The sequence below is a fragment of the Miniopterus schreibersii genome (assembly GCF_964146895.1).
Source record: "Miniopterus schreibersii genome assembly, chromosome: 4".
Lineage (NCBI taxonomy): Eukaryota > Metazoa > Chordata > Mammalia > Chiroptera > Miniopteridae > Miniopterus > Miniopterus schreibersii.
This window is the reverse complement of record NC_138105.1, coordinates 10,293,201-10,305,732: the sequence shown is the minus strand read 5'-3', so window position 1 is coordinate 10,305,732 and position 12,532 is coordinate 10,293,201. Positions and strand designations below refer to the sequence as shown.

Below are 12,532 nucleotides of genomic sequence, written 5' to 3'. Positions count from 1 at the left end.
CCTACCCACCCCACTTCCATCATTCCCACTATCTGGAATTTAAAAAATATTTTCTCTCTTAGAATAACAAAGTGGGATGTATCACCCTACCCAACATCAAACTATACTACAAGGCCACAGTAATCAAAACAGCATCATACTGGCATAAAAACAGACATAGAGATCAATGGATCAGAATAGCCCAGAAGTAAACCCATTCCTGTACAGTCAATTAATATTTGACAAAGGAGGCAAGAGCATACAATGAGGTAAAAATAGTCTATTCAATAAACGGCGTTGAGAAAACTGGATACTTGCAAAAAATAAAACAGGACCACTTTCTTACACCATATACAAGAATAAACTCAAAACTGATTAAAGACTTAAATGTAAGACTTTAAACCATAAAACTCCTAGTAGAAAACATTGGTAGTGAAATCTCTGGCATTGCTCTATGTCTTTATTGATTTTAGAGGGAGCGGAAGGGAGAGAGAGAAACATTGATGTGAGAGAGAAATATCAATCGATAGCCTCCTGTACACTCCCTGAGTGAACCTGAGACTTAGGTATGTGCCCTGACCAGGAATTGAACCCACAACCTTTTGGGTTCAATTGAGCCATCCAGCCAGGGCTCTCCTAGTAATATTTTTTTTCTGATATATCTCTTCCATCAAGGGAAAAACATTAAAAATAAACAAATGGGACTACATCAAACTAAAAAGTTTTTGCACAGCAAAGCAAACCATCAACAAAACAAAAAGACAACCTACTGAATGGGAGAAGATATTCACCAATGATACAGCTGATAAGGGGTTAATATAAAAAATTTATAAAGAACTCATACAACTCAACCCCCAAAAAACAATCTAACTAAAAAATGGGAAGAAGACCTGAACAGACACTTCTCCAAAGAGCACATAGAGATGGCCAATAGACACATGTAAAGATGCTCAATGTCACTAATCATCAGAGAAATGCAAATTAAACCACAATGAGATATCACCTCACACCTGTCAGAATGGCTGCCATCAATAAATCAACAAACAAGTGTTGGCGAGGATGTGGGGAAAGGGAACCCTTGTGCCCTGTTGGTGGGAACAAAGATTGGTGCAGTCATTATGGAAAACAGCATGGAGGTTCCTCAAAATATTAAAAACTGAACTGCCTTATGACCCAGCAATTCCACTTCTGGGTATATATCCGAAGAAACCCAAAACACTAATTTGAAAGAATATATGCACCCCTATGTTCATTGAAGTGTTATTTACAATAGCTAAGATATGGAAACAACCCAAGTGTGCATCAACAGACAGTGGATTAAAAAGCTGTGATACATATATGCAATGGAATATGACTTGGCCATATAAAAGAATGAAATTTTACCATTTGCAATATGGCAGAGCTGGAGGGTATTATGCTAAGTGAAATAAGTCAGTCCGAGAAAGACAAATACCACCATATGATTTCACTTATATGTGGAATTTAAAGAGCAAAACAAATGAACAAACAAAATTGAAACTGACTGACTCAGATACAGAGAACAGACTGACAGTTGTTAGAAGGGAGCAAGAGGGGAGGGGAGTTGGGGGATTGGGTGAAAAGGTAAAGGGATTAAGAAGTATAAATTGGATGCCCTGACAGTGCTGCTCAGTGGATAGAGTGTTGGCCCACCTACTGAAGGGTTGCAGGTTTGATTCTCAGTCAAGGGCACATACATGGGTTGCAGGTTCTATTTCCAGCCCTGGTCAGGGAGTGAGGGAGGCAACCAATTGGTGTGTCTCTCTCACATTGGTCTCTCTCTCTCTCTCTCTCTCTCTCTCTCTCTCTCTCTCTCTCTCTTTCTCTCTTCCTTCCCCTCCCTCCCTCCCTCCCTCCCTCCCTCCCTCCCTCCCTCCCTCCCTCCCTCCCTCCCTTTCTAAAAAAAAAAATCAATGGAAAAAAATATCTTTGGGTCAGAATTTTAAAAAAAGTACAAATTGTATAGTTACAAAATACCCTTGGAGAATGTAAAGTACAACATAGGAAATATAGTTGGTAATATTGTAATAACTGTGTGTGGTGCCAGGAGGGTACCGGAAATATTGGGGAAACACTTTGTAAAGTATGTGATTGTCTAATCACTATGCTGTCCACCTGAAACCTATACTAAATGTAAACTGTAATTGAAAAAGAAAAATGCATGCACTGCACAAAATAAAGCAAGTTGCAAATAAGTAAAGAGTTATATGTTCTTTTAAAAGTTAAAATGCTACATGATCAGTAAAAAATATAGGTAAATATATATGTACCCTTGGAATAGAAAAGAGTTTCCTAAATTTAGTGTTAAAAGCAAAACCATAAAGAAAATAAAGGATAGGTCTGACAACAATAGTGTTAAAATCTGTATGGCAAACAAAACAGGAAGAAACTTAAAGGACAGATGTTTAACCAGGGAAACTATGCATGTGACACAAGGTAGACTATGTTTATAAAGCAAGTGAATTAAAATTTTTCTATTTATGTTACATTAAAATTCATATTAATTTTAAGTTCATTTTATGTTTATATATAAATTTTTAATGGTATTTTCTATCAGAAATACATATCTCTAAACAATATTCTATAGAGTTAGCTTGCTTTTAAGTTTTATAAACATGGTGTTATTCGGTACACAGCACTCTGTGACTTGATTTTTTCTCCTAACATGAGGTTTCTAAGAGTCTGCTGTCTGGCGCTCCGTTATGTGAGTGCTCCACAACTTCCTTTTCCAGTCTCCTGCCAATGGAACTGAGGCTGCCTCACATGTTAGTTCTTGCACATTGAATGAGTGTACCATGGTATTTATCCCTTAAATATTGACAGAATTCACTAGGGAAGCCACCTGAACCTGATGTTTTCTTTCTAGGAAGGCTTTTAGTTATAAATTTCTTTACCAGAAATAGTATTGCTCAGATTTTCTATTTATTTTTGTGTCAATTTTGGTAAGTTTTGTCTTTCAAGGCATCTGTCCCTTTTATCAAATGTATTGGTATAAAGTTCTTGATATTGGAAACTTGTGTTTTCTCTTGGTCAGCCTTGCTAGGAATTTATCAAGTTTTATTAATCTTTTCAAAGAGTTTTTTTCTCTATTGTGTGTCTTCTACTTTACTCACCTCTATTCTCATGAGATAATGTTGATAAACAACTTGGCATACTATGCCTGACAGAATGATAGGTCGTAAGCATTTAGAGAATCCATCAGGTAGATGGGCAGATGGGTGACCGTGCAGAGAGGCGAGGCCCCATAAAGACAGAGGAGTAGGCAGGCCATGCTGCTAGAAGACAGCCCAGGCTACAAACATCTTAGACCATAAGGTGTCCATCTTAGACCATGGACCAAGTGAACTCCAAGGCCCACACTGGCTGGTGACGCTGTGAAGTTCCCGGTGTGTCCCTGAACCTGTTTCCTCATCTGCAAAGTAGATGGAAGTTGCTGTGAGAATTGCCTGGAGCCACCAGTATGGTCCAGGTACTGTGCAGGTGCTTTAACTATCAAGGAGGGAAGTGGTCATTTTAACACTGCTTAGCTAGACTCTGACACTTTTGAATGCTCTCTGGATTTAAGAACAAATGAACAATTTACTGACCAAATGAATCAAGTCAATATTTACTCTGCAGGGGCAATATTTAGCTGATTTCCAGAGGCTGTTCCCTCTGGCCCTTGGTGAGAACCGCTTTATGGAAAGCGGGAATTCACCAATTAGGATGATCCCTGGCTCAGGATGGAAAGGCCTTTAACTGGCAATGCTCAAGCCTGTGTCAGCTTTATTTTAAAAATATGTAACTGAGGTGCCCCACAAAGTCATGGGCCTGTCACAGGTTAGTTCATAAGACTCTTCCTGGCCGAGTGTATGGGAGGTGTTTTTAGGGCACCCTTGGTGGAGGAGCCCTGGGCAGCAGGGCTCTGAGGAAGGGTTGAGATGGACATGACACGCATGGGAAGGCTCCTGTCTGCAGGCCTGGCCCAGGAGCTCTGCCTGACAGAGGAAGGTTGGATACCCTCACTGTTATTGCTGAGAGTGAGGAAGGCAGGTTGGATTTGCAAGAAGGGAAGGAAATGAACACACAGTGGACACCTACTCTGCATCAGACTCCAGCATGGGGGGCCCCATTTGCTGTCTGAAGCCCAGAGAGATTCTGGGGGTCAGGGTAGTCACTCAGTGAGGAAGCGGTGGGAGGAAACTGGCTCAGTGACCTGCGTACCTTCTGCTACCTCTGGTTCATTGAGGAATCTTTGGGGCTTGAGTGAAATGGGCGTGTGGGCATCTTTGCTAAAAGAGGGAACCCCTGGGGCAAAGCCAGATGCATAGGGCCAGGCCCAGAGGCTGGGGAGTAGGAAGCAGCCCCCTGGGAGGCACAGTGATAGTGACCAGAAGGGGACCAGAAGGATGGGTGGGAAGGGAAACTGAGGCTGGAGTCCAGTGGTACCATGAGATACCCAGGTAAAGCCTTCAGCCCTGGGGTCCTGATCCGCCCCCCGAGCTGGCAGATGCCCTGGATGGGCATTGGATGGGCAGTTGGAAGGTAGATGGATTTCTCTTCCTAGAGACACATCACAGTCTGCAATTTTAAAACAACTTCAATTCAAAGCTCTTAGCGTGAATCAAATCTTGTCCCAAATCAGGATTATGGGACAAGACTGACGTGGAGCCTTTAAAGCACTGTCAGGAAGGATGAACATAAATGTAGAGGGACTGTTGTAGATGAAGAGTCTGAAAGACACAGCAAACAAGGGCAATGCTTGACCACTGATTGGATCCTGGATGTAAAAATGAGGCCGAAAAGGACATTACTGGGGCAACTGGTGAAAGCTGAATATGGGCTGTGTATGAGAAAACGTTCTTGTGTTCATGTTGCTTCTTGCATATGACACCTGGATTGAGGTTTTGTAGGAGAAAGTTCCTGTTCCAGGGAGATGTTGGTGTATTTAGGGGGAGAGCATGATTCCAGCAATTTACTCTTTTTTATTTATTTATCTATTTTTATTTTTGTTTTTTTATTATTTTTGTTTGTTTATTTTTGTTTAAAATATTACAGATGTCCCCCTTTCTCCCCAATGACCCAGCAATTTACTCTTAAAATGGTTTGGCCAAAGTAATGATCACTGAGATAAAGCACATGTGGCAAGATGTTACTCCAACACCACTGTGAGCGACAGACTCCAGGATGCCCGTGATCCCTGTCTCCTGGTACTCGTGTCCTTCAGTGTGGATGGAACTCTGGCTTTCCTCTAACCCACAGAATATGGCGAAGGTGATGAAATGTCACTCCCGGGGTTCTGTTATATGAAACCCATCTCGCTAGTAAATTGACTCTAGAGACTCTTTGCTGGCTTGACAGAGCAAGAGGATATGGTGGGGGAGCAAGAGGATATGGTGGGGGAGCTATGTGGCAAAATATGGCAGTGGTCCCTAGGACCTGGGGTGGCTTCCAGAAGCTGAGGGCAGACTCCAGCCAACCACCAGCAAAATACTTTAGTTCTCAGTCCTGCAACCACAAAGAACCGAATGCTGCCAACAACCACGAGTGGAACAGCAAACCCACCCCTAGCTGAACATCTAAATGCGGACCTGGTCCTGGCCAACACAAGCAAGAACCCAGCTAAGCTGTTTCTGAACTTTGGATCCACAGAAACTATGCGATAAGACATATGTGTTGTTTTCAGCCACTAAATTTATAATCACTTATCAGACAGCAATAGGTAGCTTAGACAACTATATTAAAACATAATCTATCATGCCCAAGTGGTTTCTATTTAGAAATGCAAGGATGGCTTAATATTCACATGAACAAATTTTGTGTCTTATTGTTGCCTCACCCTCATCCTGGACCTGGTATCAGGAAATCCATTAGTATGATTCATATTGTTAACAGTCTAAGGAGAAATATCATAAAATTATCTCCATATCTTCAACAAAAGTCAACACTCATTCTTGATTTTAAGAAACCACAGAATTAATGGCTGGGGGTATATGTAGATATAGATATATAGAGATAGATGTTATACATATATATGTATATATGTGTGTGTGTGTGTGTGTGTGTGTATATATCATACATGTGTATATCTCCCCATCCTGAAGTCAGCATCTTTCTCCATGGGAGAAGTACTAGAGGCCTTTTACTAAGGTCAGGAACAGGTAAGACTGCCTATTATATTCAGTATTTAATACTGAATTAGAGGTATTTAGCCACTTTAATTTGATTAGAGAAAGCAATGATAAAATAGCAACAAAATAAATTTAGTAAGATAGCAAAATGTAATAATATACACACAAACAATAACCAGTTATAACATATAGTGGAAGAAAACACCACTTATAATAGTGACAAACAAGGTAAAATACTCATGAATCAGCTGAACAAGAAATGGGAGGAAACCTTCAGAATGCTCCTGAAAGTAAGCCTTGAACACACAGAAAGACATTCCTTGTTTTTGGATAAGATGAGTCAACTTCACACCGATGTCAATTGTCCTAAAGTCATCAATACATTTAATGTGATCCTAACAAGACACCAGCGCTGAGCTGGCAGGGCCAGGAAACCTTCAAACAAAGAGCAGTGGGAGGAGGACCCACCCTACCGGTTATTCAGACGCACTGATGGGATTTGAGTTCAGTCTACCACCCCTATTGCAATGGCCTGGGATAAAGTCTTCCTCACAGTTCAGGCGCCCAGTGATGTTCCTGTAATCCCCGTATTTGAAGAGATAGAGCCGTAAGACAGACTAGAAACCCCAGAAACAGATCTATTGGCATTTGGATGTCTAGTGGATGGTTCAGGTGCATCTCAGCTGCTGAAGAAGAGATGCCTCTTAAATCAATTGTTAGGATAGTGGGATAGACATTTGGAAAAGATTAAATTGGTTCCATAAATTAAGTACAAAACCAAACAAGTATTGGAAAACATGGGTAAATTCATTACAATTAAATACAAGAAAGCCTTTCTAACTAGGATTCAAAACCTAGAAGCTATAAAAGAAAAGTGTGATTAAATCAACTACATAAAAAATAGAAACTTTTAATGGCAAAACCCACCATACACAAAGTAAAAAAAACCCAATAGAATTATTTGCAATGTAACAAAGATAAAATACTAATAATCTCTCCAATATGTATTTTAAACAAACTTAAATACAAGGGGGGAAACCCCCAAAACTCCAAAAGGAAATGGGCAAAATATATGGACAGGAAACTCACAGAAAAGGAAGGGTAATCAAATGACTCATAAACATATTAAAAATGTCCAATTTCACTCATAATAATAGAAATTTAAATTAAAATGCACTGAAATTCTCTTCCCTGGCGCTCAGATCAGCAAGGCTGTGGGGGGAAACAAACACTGCCACGTATTACTGGTGAGAGTGCAACATTTAGGGAGAGGGGAATTTGGGATTAGCTAACAAAATAAATACATATTTACTTCAACTTCTAGTAGTTAAAGATGCACCACCACAAATATAAACAACCTGTGTGCAAGGTCATCAATTACTTTATTATATTTAATAACAAAGGCCTGGAAGAAACCAAATGCCCAGCCACAGGACACAGTTAAGTAAGCACGGTACAGCCGTAGAGAGCACTACGTGAGGAAAACTTCTGTGAGCCGGTAAGAAGAGTTTTAAGTGAGGAAAGCAGGGAGCAAAGGAGATGCTAAGTTTTGTGATAGTGTATAAATAACTCGTTTTGCAAAGAAACCCAGGAAGGATAAACCAGATTTCAGATGGTTACCCAGTGTGGGAACAAAGAGGAAGAGACCAAGACTTTTATTCAACAAATAAAATTATCATAAAAACAAAATGATTTTAGAAAAAAATAACTTGTGTGCAAACAGAAACAGATGAAGCTAACAGTATATCAAGCTGATAACCTACTCACACAGTGCTGACTGGCCAAGGAAATCCTGAAGTTGACCTAGTAGGCTTTGCTTGGTTGTGATTTGAATGCAGTGATTCAGAATTATTTTGGGTGCATTCTAGGACTAAGCAAATGATTGAATATATTGATGTTTGGGGGGAACCAGGCTCTTACTGTAGGAGAAAGGAGATGGATATATTAAATTTTAGTTAAAAAAAGATTTCTGGCCTCAGTCTACTAAGAAGGCCCCAAGGCAATGGCACGAAGGTAACAAATCCTGGCTTCTAAATCCCACCCTCTGCCTAAAAGGAGCCAACGCTTCTTGGAGAAATGGCTGACTCTAGGTCTGGGTCAAAGCCCAAGCGAGGGCTGGAACAATGCCGAAAGACTTATGGGAACGTGGCAAAAGGACACAGAGACCAGCTGGAACAGCCATCCCAAACGCCCAACATCCCATCTCTGCAAATTCTACAAAGTCACGCCCTCCCCTGCTGGGCACAGTGAGCCTGGAGAGCCCTGGTGATTCCTGCCCTGAGGAGGCAGGGAGAGGGGCAGGGCTGGAGCCCAAACTGGCTCCCCTATCACCACAGCTGACACCTGGACCACTTGCAGAAGACCCTGCCCTCCTTGCCTGCCAGGCCCTGCCTGGACAGAGGAGGCCTCTGTGTGGCTCCGTGCGGGCCCCATGGGGCGGACCACATATAGGGGCAGTCTGTTGACTCCTTGAAAATCCCTAGGGGACTCCAGCAGCCTCCTCCCTGCTCTTTCCTCCCTTCTTTGCGCCCGCCTTAGAGTTTCCTTTCAATTCTCAAATTCGCAACCCCCTGAAGACTTCCCACTGCACCAGAGGAAAATCCAAGCCCCAAAGCTCCCCTCACTGGCTCTGTTGCAGCTCCTGCCACCCACCTCCTGTGCCTGGCTCAGGGACCATGCATCTGGTGTTCCCTCAGACCCTTCCAGTGGGCTCTGTCCTTCCATTCATATCACAGCTAGGGGTCACTCACTGCTCAGGGCCACCCTCCCTATTAGGCTAATCTTCTGCCCCCACCCCAGTCTCTCTCCACCCCAATTACCATCTTATTTTCTTCCTGGCACTTACCCTCTGCCATGACCTCGGTTTTTCCTCTGATCCCTTGCTCAGCTTCCCTCTGCCACATCTGCTTCTAAGCACTTACTAGGGGCAGGAGCAGACCGCACACAGTAGGAGCTCAATGAATGCTTTGGGTGAATGAGTGGACAACTGCAGGCCTCTCCTGGTCGCCTGGCTCAGCGGCTGGAATATGGCTTTTGGAGCCAGTCCTGCCACAGTTGAAACCCCAGCTTTGCCATTTCCTGGGCTCAAGACCTCGAGCAAGTCCTGTCATCTCTCTGAGTCTCAGTCACTTCAGCTGTAAGATGGGGACACAGCACCTCCCAGGCCGGTAAATCTCCCAGGGCACTTCTCTGGCTCCTGAAGCCCAGCAGAACACCTGCCTCCCCGCGGCCAGAAGGCAGGAGGAAGGGGGCTGGGGTGAGCCCCTGCACCACCCCGAACTGCCATGTTCGTTCTCTACACGCTGCCCCCCACACTGAGCGAGGGCAGGGTCGGAAGCATCCCCTGCCACCTCCCCGCCAGGCCTCCCTTTCCCCACCTGGACGCAGAGAGGAGTGGACGAGGGTCACCCGACCCGGCCCGCTCGCTGCGCAGGGGACACGCCCAGGGCCCCGCGCTGACTCCTGTCCCTGAGGCTCTCTGATGGCAGCGCTGGTACTTTCCTCAACCCGACCTCAGCTTCAGACGCAACGGCCGCCTCTTCCCCCCCAGACAAGGCCCTTCCCCTTCTTCACGAGCACGCGGCAGGGTCAGCCTTGCTGGGCCCATTTCAGAGACGGGGAGACTGAGGTGAGCGCGGGCGGAGGCCCTGGGTCCAGGCTGGCTTTGCCTGCCCCCGAGCGCCCGGGACGCTGCTCGTCGCCCCGGGGGAGCCGCGCGGACCGGGACGCGGCAGAGCCCGACTCTCGCAGCGGCGGCCGGGGGTGTGTCCTCCGCCGGCCCCCGCCTGGCAGCGCCGCGCCCGCGCCCCGCAGCGCCTCCCGCCGGCCGCCACCCCGCCAGCCCTCCCGCGACCCCGCGCGCACCTGTCAGGCCCGCGTCCCCGCCGCTTCGCCGCCCGCACCTCCGCGTCCGGACACCCCGGCCCCGCGCCCGGCTCCCGGCGCCGCCGCCCCTCCCCGGCCCGCAGCGCCCGCGTCCGCCCGGCCGCTGCCCCACTCACCGGCTCCCCGCGCGCCCGGCCCCGGCCCGGCCATGGACAGCGCCCGCCGCGCCCGCTGTGCGCGAACCTGGGGCCGCCAGGCGCCCGCCGCCCGCGGCTCCGGGGCGCAGCCCGCCCCGCTCCGCCGGCCCAACCTCGCGGCGCGGCGCCCCCTGGCGACCGCACGGGGCAGCGGGCGCGCGGCTGGGGCGGGGCTGCGGCTCCCTCCCCGCGTCCCTCCCGCGGCCTGCACACCCCAGCGGCCCTGCCCACCCGGCCCTCCGCTCCTGGCCCAGGTCAAGGGCCAGGGCCTGTGTTTAGGGCCCTCGGCGGTGGCTGTCCTCCCACCGCGGTGCCCTGGGCATGGTTCCTTCCTGACTTTGCGCCCGAACTAATCTCCTCCTGACTCTCTTCCCTGGCAAACCCCTGGCACCCTACTAGCCGGTTCACCCCCTTTCCTCGAGGCTGAGCCCCGGCTGCTCCTCTGGGCTTTCCTCCTGACACAGTCATTGAACTGTGATTTGTCTGTGTCTCTGAGTCTTGTGGGGACAGGGTGGGCATCTAGGGGGCAGGAAACACTACACTGACCCCCCCCCCCACACACACACACATACCCAGGGCCCTCCGTGGGGATGGAGGGAGGGCAGGCCCAGGAACTGGGAGCTCATTTACAATACAGATGCCAAGGCTCTGCCGAGACCTCGGACTCAGGGGGCTGGGTGGCGCCCGGGAATCTGCATCTTGTAACAGTAGTGACATCATCACAGCGCCAACATGGTTTACCAGCCTTCGATTGTTTAGAATCGACCAGCAGAAAAGGCACAGAGTGTGGTTTTAGGACATCCAGGTGTCCTCAATGTGATGCCGGCCGCCTTGATAATGTAGAAGTAGAGGTGTGTGAGCAGTGTGGAGTGGGGACTCAAGGAGGCAGTGACACGGTGGTCACAGCTGCATTCTAGGAGGCCTATTCCAGAGTGGGATGAAGGCTGGGCGGTAGCTGGACAAGAGTGGAAGCCAGGAGACCCTTCAGGCCACTACAGCCACTGTCCCGGTGCAGGAGGACTGGTTTGCAGGCAGGGTGATGATGGATGAGGGGAGAAGGCACAGAGCTGAGCTACCTTTAGGGGATGAAGTCTGCAGGATTAGACCCTCCTTCACCCAGGGAACTTCTTATCCCTAGTTGTCAACTCAGCTGGATTAAGTGCTTGACTGCAACCATAGAGGGAGGTCTCCGGAGGCAAGCACATGTCTTATTTATGACACAGGAGCATCCGGGGCAGTTGAAAATGAATGAAGGAATGTTGGGTGAGGGAGGGGACAGGCGGGGTCCTGCAAGTGGGAAGGAAGCATCACAGCCCAGCTGAGGGGTCCCAACCTGGTCGTCCTAGGGAAGGAAGCGTTTTCATTTGCGCAGAGGTAGCAGGGTTTCCCCAGGCTGCTGGCTGTTTCTAGACCCGGTTGGCAGGCCAAAGGGACACACGCACAGAGTCTCGTCTCGTCCTTGCTGCCCAGCTCCGCTCAGCAGGGCTCAGCCTCCACCATGGTCCTTGGCATATGAGCCCTTGTGTCCTCTCACTGCACGAAGCCACAGCCCTAGTAACTCTGGGTCAGCTGGGTACCAGGTGGACACACACACACACACACACACACACACACATGGAAAGCATCCTTATCCTCTCCTCAGTCTCCATTGGGAGGTGGCTTTGGGACATTTGACATTTGCTGCTTCCTTGTGCTCTTCCCCCAATAGGCCCTGCCGCTCCCCGAAGGAAGCTTTTCTCTATTCAGAGTTTTCTGAGCATTAAAACAACAACAACAACAAAAAGAGGTTATATACTTTCAATCAGCATCAATCTCGATCTGTCTTTATTCAACTTTGGAACAAAAATTATATCAGTTTCCTAAATTGGGCTGGGTGGTTTGACAATCTTGGATAATATAGGGTTTGTCTATTTCTTGAAAGTTTAGTAAAAACTGACCTGTAAGATTAACGTGCCCGGGATAGTGTTTGGGGAAAGCGGTGGGCTTTCATGAACATCGCCCTTTCTCTGATGGTCACTGGTCCAGTCAGGTTCTCTGGAGGCGTCCAGAACACTTAGCAGCCAGGAGCGCGGGGCTGGCACTAGCAGACCAGCCTCAGGCCTTGCCTTGTGCACAGGGCTGCGGGAACTCACCTTCCCTTCTGTCTTAAGATATTGAGGCTGATCTCAGAGGAACTGTTGAGAGGAATAAATAAGTTCACACGCAGGACGTGCTTAGGCTCGTCCTTTCTGGGAGAATTTCAGTGCTCCGTATGGACATGTGTCTGCTTCCTGCCGGTTCTCACATTAGAATGCTGTACATTTTCTGCTCACGGCTCATTTGCTTTGCCACTTTGCATGTTACAGGCACACTCCTTTTTCCCTTCATCACTATTGCCAGAGGTTTGTCTATTTTGTTAACCTT

General features: G+C 47.3%; 1 protein-coding gene across 3 annotated transcripts in view; it reads right to left on the bottom strand.

The window, feature by feature from the left end:
- Positions 1–10,209, bottom strand: part of RASGEF1C (RasGEF domain family member 1C) — an 80,683-nt gene extending 70,474 nt beyond the window's left edge. Inside the window, exon 1 of one of the 3 annotated variants that reach the window (XM_081135576.1) lies at positions 10,109–10,209. The gene's annotated coding sequence lies outside the window, so the exon portion shown is untranslated. The remainder of the gene's footprint in view (positions 1–10,108) is intronic. The other 2 variants (XM_081135578.1, XM_081135577.1) reach the window with 2 other exon arrangements.
- Between the last annotated feature and the right edge of the window lie 2,323 nt (positions 10,210–12,532).